Raw genomic sequence first — 13,326 nt, 5'->3', positions numbered from 1 at the left:
GTGCACTTTAAAATTTGTAAATTTAAACATCACTGTTTAAGTCCAATAAAGAAATGATTCTTCTAATCTTAGGCATTTTGTTATAAGCTAGATGTTTCCATATATGTTAGTTTTATGCAGGTAGGTGTTGCTATATACCAATGTCCATTCACATTTTCAAGCTTGTTTGTTCATGAAACACCAAGGGCTCGATTCACAAAGCGGTGATAACTCAGTTATCACGCCTAAAAGACTTTAGGCGTGATAACCTTTGCACTAGCAAAGTTATCACCGCTTTGTGCTCTAACTTGCGCGAAGCTACCGCGCGTACGCAAAGTCCCATAGGGCTTAATGGGAGCTTCGCGCGAAGCGCCAGGTGCGCGAGTTTCTTCTTATCATGCCTAACCTGAGTTTAGGCGTGATAAAGGGGCTTTCACTCGCTTGCAAACACTTTGCACCGCTTTGTGAATCAGGCCCCAAGCAAGACTGAAATCTCCCAGGTATATCCCTTATAAAAGTATTTCTTAAAACCCTATTCCTGTGGTGTTAAAATAATCCACTGCTTAAGTTATCATACCGACTTTCTGCACATGCCCAGTTTAGTTCCTTGCAAATCACCTAATTTCCTTCTGTGGTTTGTCAATCCACGGACGTCCGCCCAGCTTTCGGCAGCGTGGCATTTGGGCTTCCGGCGGCTTTCGGTGGCTTCCTGTAGTGGTCAGCGGTTTTCTTTCCCATAGAGGGACACTAGATGCGGCGGTGTTTTGCCCCAGCAAATAGGGTTTTTAAACCCTCTAACTTCGCTCACCACTCAAAGATGGGAATAAACAAAATTGCTGCAAAACATGTATATTCAATTCAAATGAATGATTTATTTAGTCCTAGAATCCTGTTACAATATTATCTAAGCCTGCAGAATCGTAGAGTAATTAGAAGTATGCATCAACGCTATTCCAGATGTTGTAGCATCACCCAGGGAGAATCGGGGGATCTTGGAGGGTAAAACACCTGGAACACACAAACCGCACGTCTGCTGGTCTTCTGGAAAGTCCCAAAATCAAAGTGTTTTCCCCTGCCTTAAAGGGAACCAGAGAAGAGGGGATCCTTAAAAATTAAAAAAGAGTTTATACATACCTGGGGCTTCCTCCAGCCCCATAAGCCTGGATCGCTCCCACGCCGCCATCCTCCGCTGCCTCTATCGCCGGTACCGGGTCCCGGCACTTCCGCTGGACGCGACCAGTTGTACGCATGTACAGGGGCTCCCTCCGGCTTTGCACACATACGCCTGCGCAGTACGGAGGGAGCGCACTGCGCTTGCGTCAACTGGCTGAAATGACGGGACCCGGTACCGGCGAGCAGAGGCAGCGGAGGATGGCGGCGTGGGAGCGATCCAGGCTTATGGGGCTGGAGGAAGCCCCCCGCCCCAGGTATGTATAAATCTATTTATTCTTCATCTCTGGTTCTCTTTAAACAGACAGAATCCTCATAGCAGCGCAAGCGCATAAGCAGCTGATCAGAATATGTTCCTATTCTGCGCAAGTGCAGAAAGAACACATGTTGCCATTTCCGTGCGTGATCAGAACATGCTCTTTATTCTGCACAAGAGCAGAAAGAACATGTTGCTGCCGGGACAAGGAATATAAGAAAATGTAAGAAATGTATCAAAATGTAATTTATTGCACAGCAATTCAAGAACATGTTTTTATGAACTATAGCAACTTCTCCAGTTGCTGTGATGAACGGTAATGACACATCCTGAACCAGGTATAATATTTTACACATGAACCATAATTCAACATATATACGTGAACAGTAATCTACATTTCCCATACATTAAGGTCCAGTTCACATCTGCGTTTTTTTACGGAACGTATACTGTACAAACGGAGCGGATGTGAAAGGATCCAATGTTAACCTATTGGATCGTTCACATGTGTCTGTTGGTACAGATACGTTCCGTTCCCCGGACCAAAAATGTGGGAAAATGTGTCGATCAAACTGCAGAGTTGTACTGTTCGATGCAGTGCAAAGCTATACGCTAGCGACCTGCTTAGGCTCTTACCCCGATCCCGATTGTTTTACAGTTTCCATCCTGTCCAATGGAATCTTTCATTTCATTTCGATTTTTGTTTTAAATGAATCAAAAATCAATCAATCTGACATTTTGTGGAATCTATTCCCAGCAGATGAATCGCATCTGCAAGGAATCGAATAAGAAAATTGATGAGTGTATTGCCACCTTAAGATTTGTACTTGTGTAGTACATGGGTGGGATGATTCTGAGCATTCTTTTTTCTAAACACAATGACGACCTGTCATGACTTTCTTATGAAAGAGAGATTTGTTTGCTTTGCTAGCCCTTTCATAGTTGTCTGAAGAGAGAATGCAACACGAGTGTCAATGCGACAACTGGGAGGAAAAAGGTAAGTGACTTTTTTTCCCTTTAATTTGCATGAGCTCTTATTTAGATGCTAAAATACTAATTTTAAAGGATCTACAAATGTGCCCCCAATTAGAGAGATTCTGGATTTAGTGACCTAAGAGCAGCATATGGTGCGCTGCTGTTTGGAAGATAATCACAATCTGTTACCAGTACAACGACACACTGCTGATATTATTACACCAGCTTCCTGCTTTGGTAATTGATGACAGCTTGTGTCCTATTATTAAGCAGCAACAGAGAGCACCATTACAAAGAGAATACATTGTATTAGCATTGAAGCATGGCAGCTTTTTTTGCTAAATGTTTTTAAAGGACAACTGTAATGAGAAGAATAAGGAGGCTGTCATATTTATTTCCTTTTAAAGAGAGCCTGTAACGTCCCACTGTGAAAGCAGCCTTAAGCATACTTGAGGCATAAGAAAGTTTTTTTAAAAAAAAAGTAAATTCCTTAAAAGAGAAGCCTGTGGATCCTATTGAGTCTTCCCACGCCATCCTCCCATCCCGTTACCGAGCGCGGACCCCCTGTCAATAATCCCATAGAGACCTGTGCAGCAAGCTAGAGCCGCTTGTGTATGAGCAGCTTGTGCCAGAAGGGGAGCGTGGCCCCAATATTAAAGATGGTCCCAGGCCCAGCAAGTGGCGGAGGACAGCGTGTGAAGCCTCTGGGGGTCCGGAAGCCTCCCTCTCCATGGGTAAAATGCATAGAAAATAATTACTGAAAACAAATATGAACCCCAAAAAGCCCAATTAGTGGTGAAAAAAACAAGGTATAGATCAGTGATGGCTAACCTTGGCACTCCAACTGTGACAAAACTACAAATCCCATCATGCCTCTGCCTCCCTGATTTATGCTTAGAGCTGTCAGAGTATTGCAATGCCTCATGGGACGTGTAGTTCCACCACAACTGGAGTGCCAAGGTTAGCCATCACTGGTATAGATCATTTCATTGTGATTAGTAGTGATTAAGCTATTGGCAAATGAAAGGGATGAGCACTGAAAGGTGTAAATCGCTCGTCTGTTAGGGTGAAAACCGCTTTGGGGTGAAGTGGTTAAGCTATATTCAGTAAAGTTCCTCTTTGAGCAACCTTTATTTTATAAATTTCTGTTGGTACGTATAGGTTCAGATTTTCTTTTTTGCGCATAAGAATGACAGAAGTACAGCTACATCAGTGTTGCCAAACGTCAGTAAATTTGCTGACAGTCAATAAAAAATAACCAAATCTGGGCTGCCAGTAAGGTCTGTGATAACTTTGTGGTGTCAGTAAAGCAAAAACTCTCTTCCCTAGTAGATTACAGCACTTACTGCTTATCAGTTCATGTGTCACTCTGGAATGTACACTGCTCTAGACTTGAGGTGCCCATATACTAACTCAATTTCCCGCTGATAGCAGATTCAATCACTGTGATCGAATCTGCTGTGAAATTGATAACACAAACATGGACCGATCACTTTCCATCTGAAATCGATCAGTTCCGTTGATCTGTCCAGGCGGAAAATCTTGCTCAATCGCCGGCGGGCCGGGAGCGCGCCATTAGTGGAGTTCGATTCGGCGACGACCGACGCAGCAATATTCTCACCTGTTCCTCCGGCGCGAGTACCCAGGTCTGTGCTGTCCCTTTCTCCGGCTGGTCTTCCACATCTTCACTTCCTGTCCCGTCCTGTGACCAGCGGAAGTTCCAACAGTAGAAGGGCGCTCTACTGTTTGAACTTCCCCGTCTCACAGGATGGGACAGGAAGTTAAGAGACGATGAAGAAGGCCAGCCGGAGAAAGGAACAGCACAGACCTGGGACTCATGCTTGTAGAACAGGTAATGTATTGCTGCTGGCCGAGGGGAGCAGAGTGACCTGAAGAAGGCGGCAGCACCAACTCCACAGATTGTGAATCGATTTCATGCTAAAATCGATTCAAAAACTGTGTGCAGTGTATGGGCAGCCATTAGATCCCTTTCTGATCAGAAAGGGATCTAGCTGTTGGTCAATCTGATGGGAATTGACCAGTGTATGGCTGCCTTTGGCCGATTGACCATCAGATTCAGTAATTATTGAATCTGGTGAAAATCGGTGCCACCAAGAACATGCCCAATTGACAAATGACCAATGTCGGGTTGAAATCCGTTGCATGTATTGATCAGACATGCTGTAAATCTCGGGTGGACATGCTCCATTGATCACTGTACGATATCACGAAGGATGCATGATACGGAATCTCCCAGTCATGTCCACCCAAATGTAGATGTACCCCCCCAGTGCCCGTGCATTTAGGCCTTGTCACATCATGACACGCAGATGGCTGTGCGATCAGAACGCATACGATCGCACGCCATCTGCGCTGCTGATCCCATTCACTACTGATCCCATTCACATACACATGCAGCAGTACGATAGCACATCATAGCTATCATGTGAACGTCAGAAGGGCTGTCTATGCCCTTCTGCCGTTCTTGCGTGTCGCACATCATACGCACTTCCAAATGTGCATGGAAACGTGTCATGATAGGAACAAGGCCTAATACTTAAACTGTTCGCTGCTGTCTCTGCACTCTTCTTCCCATTTGTGGACTGTCTGTGTAAAAAAAAAAATAAAAAAAAATCTGTCAGTAAATTTTTTGAGCTTGGTCAGTAAAATAATTTTTCCGAGGTTGGCAACACTGAGCTACACATTGACTTCCTGTCATATAATGTTGAGTGTTTCTGCTAAGCACGTATTCTGATGTGCCTTCTGTAATCATTTCTGCTTTCTGTCCTCTACTCTACAGACACAGAAGCAGCGGGCACTGTCGGGTTAACTCCTCCCTGCTGTTCCCAGGACAGGAAGTTCAGTTTTGCTTCTACACATAACTCTTCCTAGTCCTCAGAACTTTTGAGTTTGGGAAGTTTCTGTGATGGAGAAAGCAGCTTGGGATCCAGAGCAATGTAAGCAGAGGTGTGTTATAGAAAATGGTGTGTATATAATACAACATCAAATGCTACTCTGTTTGTATCTCTTGCCAGGTCTTGCGTGTGAGATGTGGGGTAATCTTGTAGGAAACTTTTTGCACTGTAGTATCTGCTAGTAAGGCAGGGGAGGCCTTTCCTGTCAACACTGCAATGACTGTCTCATTTCATGTGTTTTCGAGATTACTTTTTCACTGAAAAGGGCTTACATTTTTTCTTTTTTAACTAACGGTGACTCATTCAGGAGGAATGTGGATTTACTTTATCATCTGTGTTGAGACACTTTCTCAGGCAGTGAGTACCAGGTATGATAGCAAACGTCTCCCACTAGATAATACAGTAGTAAGTACAATTGTTGATTCAGTTGTGTTATGAAAACTGAGAATAAAATGTTAAAATAAGTAATCAAGGGTTACATTCAGCTTGGTTTTAGGACGCTTTCATGTTTGAAGGGAAATTCAGTGAAAATAAACTAATTAGATAAACAATTTTATCATCCTAGTCCTAAACATTACTTTTAGATATCCCACAGTTTTATTTTCAGTTTTAAAAACTTAAAAAAGTAGATTTATTGTTTTGTCTTAGCTCAATGAAACAGTCTGTCCCATGTTTCAGAGAGCTAAAATGTATAAACTTTTTTTTTTTTTTTATCTATCCTATGATCTTATCAGTGAGGGATGCTATAGTCCGACCAGGTCCCAACTGGAGAAAAACTGCATGCATGTACAAATTATATTGTGCAAAAGTCCATTTATTTCAGTAATGAAACTGTGAAACAAATACCTTATATACCCGCGTATAAGCCTAATTTTTGCAGCACAAAAAATGTGCTGAAAAGTTACCTCCTTGGCTTATATGCGAGTCAGTGGAGCAGAACAGATGGTGGAAGAGGTTTTGTTACTGGCAGAGGAGTGTAAGGACTTGTGATCCTGCTCTTACCAGCTGGCTTCCTGCCGTGTCTGTACCCCCCATCCCTTGCAACATGGTGTGCAGAGTGTGCTGCTTAAGACTACCTGTATCTCCTGGCTTGTGGAGTAAAGCGTGCAAGCAACGTGTCAGTGGTGTAACGATGGGGATTCTTCTCTCATATCTATGACGCCATCTAGTGGCATCTTGAGACACAGCTGTAAAATCCTTGGGGCACATCTGGCTATGGGGAGAGGGAATGACTTGTACTGGGAGCATATCTGGCTACTGGGGAGGGGGCTTACACACGAGTCAATCATTTTTTTCCTGGTTTCTGAGGGAAAAGTGGGTATCTCGGCTTATATGCGAGTATATATGGTATATGAAAAAGAAACCCTTTCCAGGTGTTTTGGATGAATTAGTTGATTAGAGTCTGACACTTTAAGCCTAGAATATTGAACATTTTCACGATATTTTAATAGTCTGAGATTTCGATTTTGGGGCTTTCATAAGCTGTAAGCCATAATCATCAAAATTATAACACACTGTGTGACCGTTTTAAAAGGGGCTAGGTCTGTCACTAATCCGCCGTGCGCAAACACACAAGCCCGCCACATCTGGCCCCGTCTTTTGGCTCTCAGGAGTGTCTCTGGGTCTTGTCCCTGCACATGCGCAGTGCAAAAAAGCACTGAGACAGGGACAGATGCAGGGACACTTGCTAATTATTATGTAGGATAAAGGCTTGAAATATCTCGCTTTGCATGTAATGAGTCTATTTTATTTATTAGTTTCACCTTTTGAGTTGAATTACAGGTAGTCCTCGGTTAACGAACGAGATAGGGACTGTCATCTCGTTCTTAACCTGAATCTGTCCTTAAAGTGAACCTAAAGTCTGGCCAAAAAAATGAGATTAACTCACCTGGGGCTTCCCTCAGCCCCCTGCAGCTGATCGGTGCCCTCGCAGCTCCGCTCCGATGGTCCAGGACCTGCCGGCGAACACTTCCGGTTTGCCGTCACCGGCCGACAGGCATGGGAACGTGAGTGATTGTTCGCGTTCCCAGCCTGTATATCGCCCTCTATTAGGGCTGCACGGTTTTTCGGTTTAAAACCGAAACCGCGGTTCGTGGCAAGACGATCTGCTGATCGTCACTACCTTCGGTTTTTCGGTCCTGTTTAATAATTTGCTTCTGGCCCCGCTGTGCGCGGATTGGCCAGAAGCAGTGAATATGTATGAGTGTTAATGAGCGGGGGGGGAGGGGGGCGGATCCACTCCAGCGAGCGTCCGGGCACATCATACAGCATTACCAATCACTGGCTAGCGGTGGAATGACGGCAGCGGTAGGCGGAGCTGTATGCTCTGTACAGCTCCGCCTACCACTGCCGTCATTCCATCGCTAGCCAGTGATTGGTAATGCTGTATGTGCCCGGCCGCTCGCTCGAGTGGATCCGCCCCCCGCTAATTAACGCTTATGCATATTCACTGCTTCTGGCCAATCCGGTCCGCACTCTGTAATACTTTGCTTCTGGCCCCGCTGTGCGCGGATTGGCCAGAAGCAGTGAATATGTATGAGTGTTAATGAGCGGGGGGCGGATCCACTCGAGTGAGCGGCCGGGCACATATAGCAGCATTACCAATCACTGGCTAGCGATGGAATGACGGCAGTGGTAGGCGGAGCTGTACAGAGCATACAGCTCCGCCTACCGCTGCCGTCATTCCATCACTAGCCAGTGATTGGTAATGCTGCTATATTTGCCCGGCCGCTCGCTGGAGTGGATCCCCCCCCCCCCCTCTCATTAACACTCATACATATTCACTGCTACTGGCCAATCCGCGCACAGCGGGGCCAGAAGCAAAGTATTACAGACAGTGGACCGGGCAGTGCAGAACCCCCCCCCCCCCCCCAGCATTTTAAAAAAATCGGGGGAAAAATCGAAATTGCAATTTCTGAGAGGAAAATCGCAATTTTGATTTTTTTCCTAAAATCGTGCAGCCCTACCCCCTATGCTGCTATTGCGGCCAGGAGGCCGACCACCTCCGTATCACTAAACAGATCCGCGCCCTCTGACCCAGATACTATACTGGCTGCACATGCGCAGTATGCTGAGTAGCCTCCTGGCCTGCATCAGAGGACGCCGATCTGTTTAGTGATACAGAGGTGGTTTTCAGAGGCAGAGGGTGACGCCAGGGCACGGGAGGTGTGCGGTATGTAGCTGCTCACCTCCCCACACACACATGGCGTCTTTAGAGCAATGTTAAAGTACTTAATAACTCGTAAATCACAAAAATCCGGCGCTCGCGGTGACATCATCGACGGGGCGGAGCTACCAGCGGGCCGTTCGTAAAGCGGGCATACGTAACCCGAGGACTACCTGTACTGAAATAAATGGGCTTTTGCACAATATTCACATTTTTGAGTTTCACCTGTAATTAAGGCGCTGGAAAATTTGGCCATAGGGCAAAGCCGAAAAAGTCTCACCCTGCTCCTACAAAAGTCGCAGTGGGGTTAATTACTATTACCCCTCCAGGCCGCCGTGGACGCAGGGTGAGACGTAATTACGCGTTAAATTTTTATAGTAATTTTGTGCGCTGTCAAATTCAGCATATGGCCTATGGCGGAGAATGGTGTGACCAAATTTCCTGCGTCGTTTTTGCCTGTCTCACAGCTACATAGCTGAATATTAACTCTTTCAGACAGAGAAAGCAATAAAAAAAAGCGTATTTATTTGTGTCCATGGCACTGTGTATACAAGTCTGTCTCATCATGTTGCATCACTTAAGCTTTAAAGGACTTCCCAGGCAAGGGGGAGTAAAATTTATATACTCACCTGAGTACACCTGAGTGTCCCGCTGGCCTCCCCTAATGAACGCGACCCCGCCCGCATATTGACTCTTCTGCGCCTGTGCGTCTACGTCATTTGGTGCATACTATGCCTGTGCACAACTACTGGGCAGGCGCAGTACGTGCCAGATGACGTGGACACGTGAGTTTGAGTGCCCGCGCAGGCGCAGAAGAGCAGATCTGCCAGCGGGGCTGCGATTATTACGGGCAGCCAGTGGGACAACACGGAGGACCGGGGCTGCGGCGAGGGACTAATACGGCTGCTAGTTGCTGGAAGAAGCCCCAGGTGAGTAAACAAATTTAATCCCCCTCACCTTGGAAGTCCTTTCGGTGCCTGTATAAACTTCAATTTTTTTAATACTGCGAGTACATAGTCTTGTCAGTAACTGTCCCTCAGAGGAGCTCACAATCTAATCTCTAGTCATGTGTCCATAATTAGGCCACTTTTTAGGGGCAAGCCAATTAACTGTATATCTTTTCATATGCTTAAAGCCTAGGGTCTCAACGTGTGGTACGCGTACCCCAGGGGGGGGGGGTACTTCTGATGGTTCCAGGGGTACTCAGGCTTGAAATACTTAAAGGGGAACTTCGGCCTAAACAAACGTACTGTCATCAAGTTACAGTAGTTATGTTAATTAGAATAGATAGGTAATATAATCTCTTACCCACCCTGTTTTAAAAGAACAGGCAAATGTTTGTGATTCATGGGGGCTGCCATCTTTGTCATGGGGGCAGCCATCTTTTTGGTTGAAAGGAGGTGACAAGGAGCAGGAGACACAGTTCCAACTATCCTGTGTCCTGATTACCCCTCCCAGCTGCACACACTAGGCTTCAAATGTCAAATTCAAAATGTTAAAAAAAAAAAATGCACCAAAACAGCAGAAAGAGAACAATAAAATCAGAAATCCCATCATGCTTTGCACAGCATCAGGGGAAAAAAGCCCGGGCAGTTTTCTTCTGTGCAGCTAAAAATGAGGTTTGTATAAGAGAAACAAAGTGCTGATGCTGTGAAACTGGCCTGTTCAGACTATATGCGTTCCTAGCCGTTTTCAGGGAACGCGTACTGGTACCAAAAACGCATAGAAACGGCTCGTAATGCTTTTTAATGGGGTAGTTCACATGTATGCGTATGAGACGCATACGTTTCTCATCCGCATTGCTGCACGCAGTTCTGTGCGATACGCATAGAAACGGACGCAATGAAAGTCTATGGACGCGTATCAAAAACGCGTACTATTGCGTTTTTAGCGTCCGTTTTCCTCTGCGGTTCCCATAATTCTTTTTTTCCCCCTGGGTCACGTGTTTGTGCAAAACGCAATAGAAAACGCATTCAAACGCAAGAAAAACGCATGCGTTTTTCAACTTGCGTTTCTTTAAATTTATACGCGTTCTACAAATGCAGCAAGTATGAACAGGCCCAAGCCTTTTCAGTGCTGCTGAGTCGATTTTTAGTCCGGATGTTTACTTTAACAAAGAATAACAAATTTAGCGTTTTAGAAAATGATAAATCTTATTTAAATAACACCAAATTAGGCCCGGTTCACACTTGCGGTTTGTTATAAACTGTTCTTATCACCTGGCTTCGACACCATCGTCTCACAGACTGTGAGATCACTTGACTCTCCACACAGCAAACAGGATATAGACTTGCTCAGGCTTCTTTCAATGTTTCCGTTATTTATTCAAGTCACAGGAATACAGATAGATACATTCATCATATCCTAGCCATGCCAATCTTCATGTTGCGTTATAAGCTCATGATTAGACTCCCTCTTGAAGTCAATCAGGTACCTTCTTCCTAACTACGTTACACTAAACTACATATGTACAGCATCCATTATATCAGATTACAGAAAGGACGAACATGCTTAGGTCCCAGTCGGCCTTGCGAGCTAGTGCAGAAGGAAGAAGCAGAAGTGAGTTCTCCATTGCTCGCTCCAGATTTAATACCGGCTAGGAAAGAGTTAAGTTAAATATGACATCATCTTCGCCACCCCCTAAATAAGTCTATTGGTGGACTCACTTGTGGTGTCATCATACACACCTACTCGATTAATAATCGATGAGGCACTTGACCCAGATGCGGGAATGTGAATGTTTAGTAAATATGGCCAATGTTTACTGTTCCTGTCCTGTAAGTGGAGGTCAGAGTAAACCGATGGCCTTCTCTTAGGAACATGTTCTCAGTATCTGCGTGTATCTTCTGCTACACGCAGACCCTGAGATGCCTCTGTCTATTTTAAAGGCATACACTGCGGACAAGCCTTTTACATAAAACTCAGGCCAAGTAACTGAGGCCTACTTAAATTATAACAATCCCCCCTAAAACGGCTTGACCCGCAGATCCCAGCGTCTGAACCTCCCAGTACCTGGTTTCTTTCTTGTATGTTTCACTTTTCGATGTTCGTGCTCACACAACTTCTCTGCTCTAGGCGGTTACCCCTGGAAGAGAGAGAGCAAGACCTCTTGGTCTTCCTGTAACCAGGCTCTCTGGGGAGGCCCTACTTCTAAGTCTCTCAATACCACATGCTCAGCATTTGCGTCACTTGCGTATCACTCACAAACTTGCATGACCACAGAAAAGTGAAACTCGTTTGGTTGTTACAAAACGGAGCAGTGCCAGGTGCCTTCTAAAAGAGCGCCTTTATACAATCAGCTCCTAGGTACTACTAAACCTATACCCGTAACCCTGTATATCCCTTAATTTAAACTATTGGTTCCGGAGATTGTTTATGAGGCACCAATCTCTGGACCGGTTAATTTATTTTACGTAATTTTAACCCGCAACCTCACCTGGATAACGATGCCTAAAGTTGTCATCCCCATCCAGACGACCAGTGGGTGTAGAAAGAACTTTGGAACTGCAGATGCCCCGTCCGAGTGTCCCTGGAACATCACCGGAACCTTTGTCCACCAGGGCAGACTGGAACTCACCTGCTCATTTTTGTGTTCTACCTCGTTAAGATCACCTGTATCATGGTGAAATCTTACCTCTAACTTAGTGTACTGTTTGTTTAACCTTTGTAACAACATGTGGCCGTCTTGGATCAAACCCTGTTCCCCTTTGTCCCATGTCGTGTTCTCTTTCAGGACGGGAACTACCCGTGAAACTTTGACCTTTAGAGTTCTCTTAACAATTTGAGAAACAACGTCATCAAACCTGGATGACAGGATCCATATGGGATCTCCACTCACACAATATGTTCCCCTTGGAAACTCCCCCTTATCGGAACAATTATGAGAATATACCTTGAATGTATCATTAGACCTTATGTTAAAAAACCAAACCTTTCCTTCCGCCAACGGAACTATCGGTTGGGCTTCAGGGTGGATCTTTTGAATGGTAGCCTCGCACTCTGCGTTATTGAGCCTGCAGGCATCTTCACTAAATTTGACTTGCCCCGGCCAACGCAGGTACTTCTGCAAGAATTGCCCACATGAGGACAACTCTACTTGTTTCACCTCCCTGTCTAGCACCAAAAAAGGTTGACCTCTCAGGTCCTGGTGTAAGACATGGGTTGAGGTGGGAACTAAGGAAGTGGCGGTGCCTAAAGGAATGTTGCACCGTTTCCATTTGTTCACCCAAACATCTCGAAGCTGCCATGCAAAAGATCCTTCTCCAGAAAAATTAATATACCTCCCCTTGTCCAATCTTTCGCTGACAAAATATGTCCCCAGCTGTCCTGATTGGACCTCTTCCCCCCCTTACGTCCTGAGGCACAATATGTACCTGAGGTCGGGAAGACTGTACTCTCTGCAATCTTTCGATTAAGAGTACCTCTTCACTTACCCAACTCTCATGAGGATAAGCTGTTGCATATGGACTGTGTAATATCGTCCCCTGTTGTGACCCGTGTGGTGTGAATGGGGTTCCCTGTGTGGGCTTTCCCTCCCCCGGGACCGCTCTCCCCACCCTCTTTGTCACCTGGAAATGTGGCTTGATCTCGATTTTTACTTCTTGTTTCGAGAACCTCCCACCCTTGGCTTTCCAGCCTTTACGTGTGTATAGTTGTTTCAGAGGCACTCTCTGTTGGTAGCTCCAGAGTGTGATGTGGTCCCCTGCGTCTCTCTGGTAAGAGAATTGACGCCTCCTGCTCGTTCCTCTCCAATCTGGACCCATCTCACTCTGCATAACCAAGACAAGGTACCCCTGAATCACACACTCCACCTTTTGCATGTGCCCATTGTACTGCAATGTACCTTTTAACAAACCTTTGGATCG

General features: G+C 45.4%; 1 protein-coding gene across 4 annotated transcripts in view; it reads left to right on the top strand.

Moving 5' to 3' along the window:
• Positions 1-5,236: 5,236 nt before the first annotated feature.
• LOC137561064 (inositol polyphosphate-5-phosphatase A-like) overlaps positions 5,237-13,326 on the top strand; it is a 104,950-nt gene continuing 96,860 nt past the window's right edge. For 2 of the 4 annotated variants that reach the window (XM_068272293.1, XM_068272290.1), the window contains exon 1: positions 5,238-5,347. The gene's annotated coding sequence lies outside the window, so the exon portion shown is untranslated. Of the gene's footprint in view, positions 5,348-13,326 lie in introns of all 4 variants that reach the window. The other 2 variants (XM_068272291.1, XM_068272292.1) reach the window with 2 other exon arrangements.

The sequence above is a fragment of the Hyperolius riggenbachi genome, chromosome 3, assembly GCF_040937935.1.
Source record: "Hyperolius riggenbachi isolate aHypRig1 chromosome 3, aHypRig1.pri, whole genome shotgun sequence".
NCBI lineage: Eukaryota > Metazoa > Chordata > Amphibia > Anura > Hyperoliidae > Hyperolius > Hyperolius riggenbachi.
The sequence above is the reverse complement of the archived record's forward strand: the minus strand, read 5'-3'. Positions and strand labels throughout refer to the sequence as shown.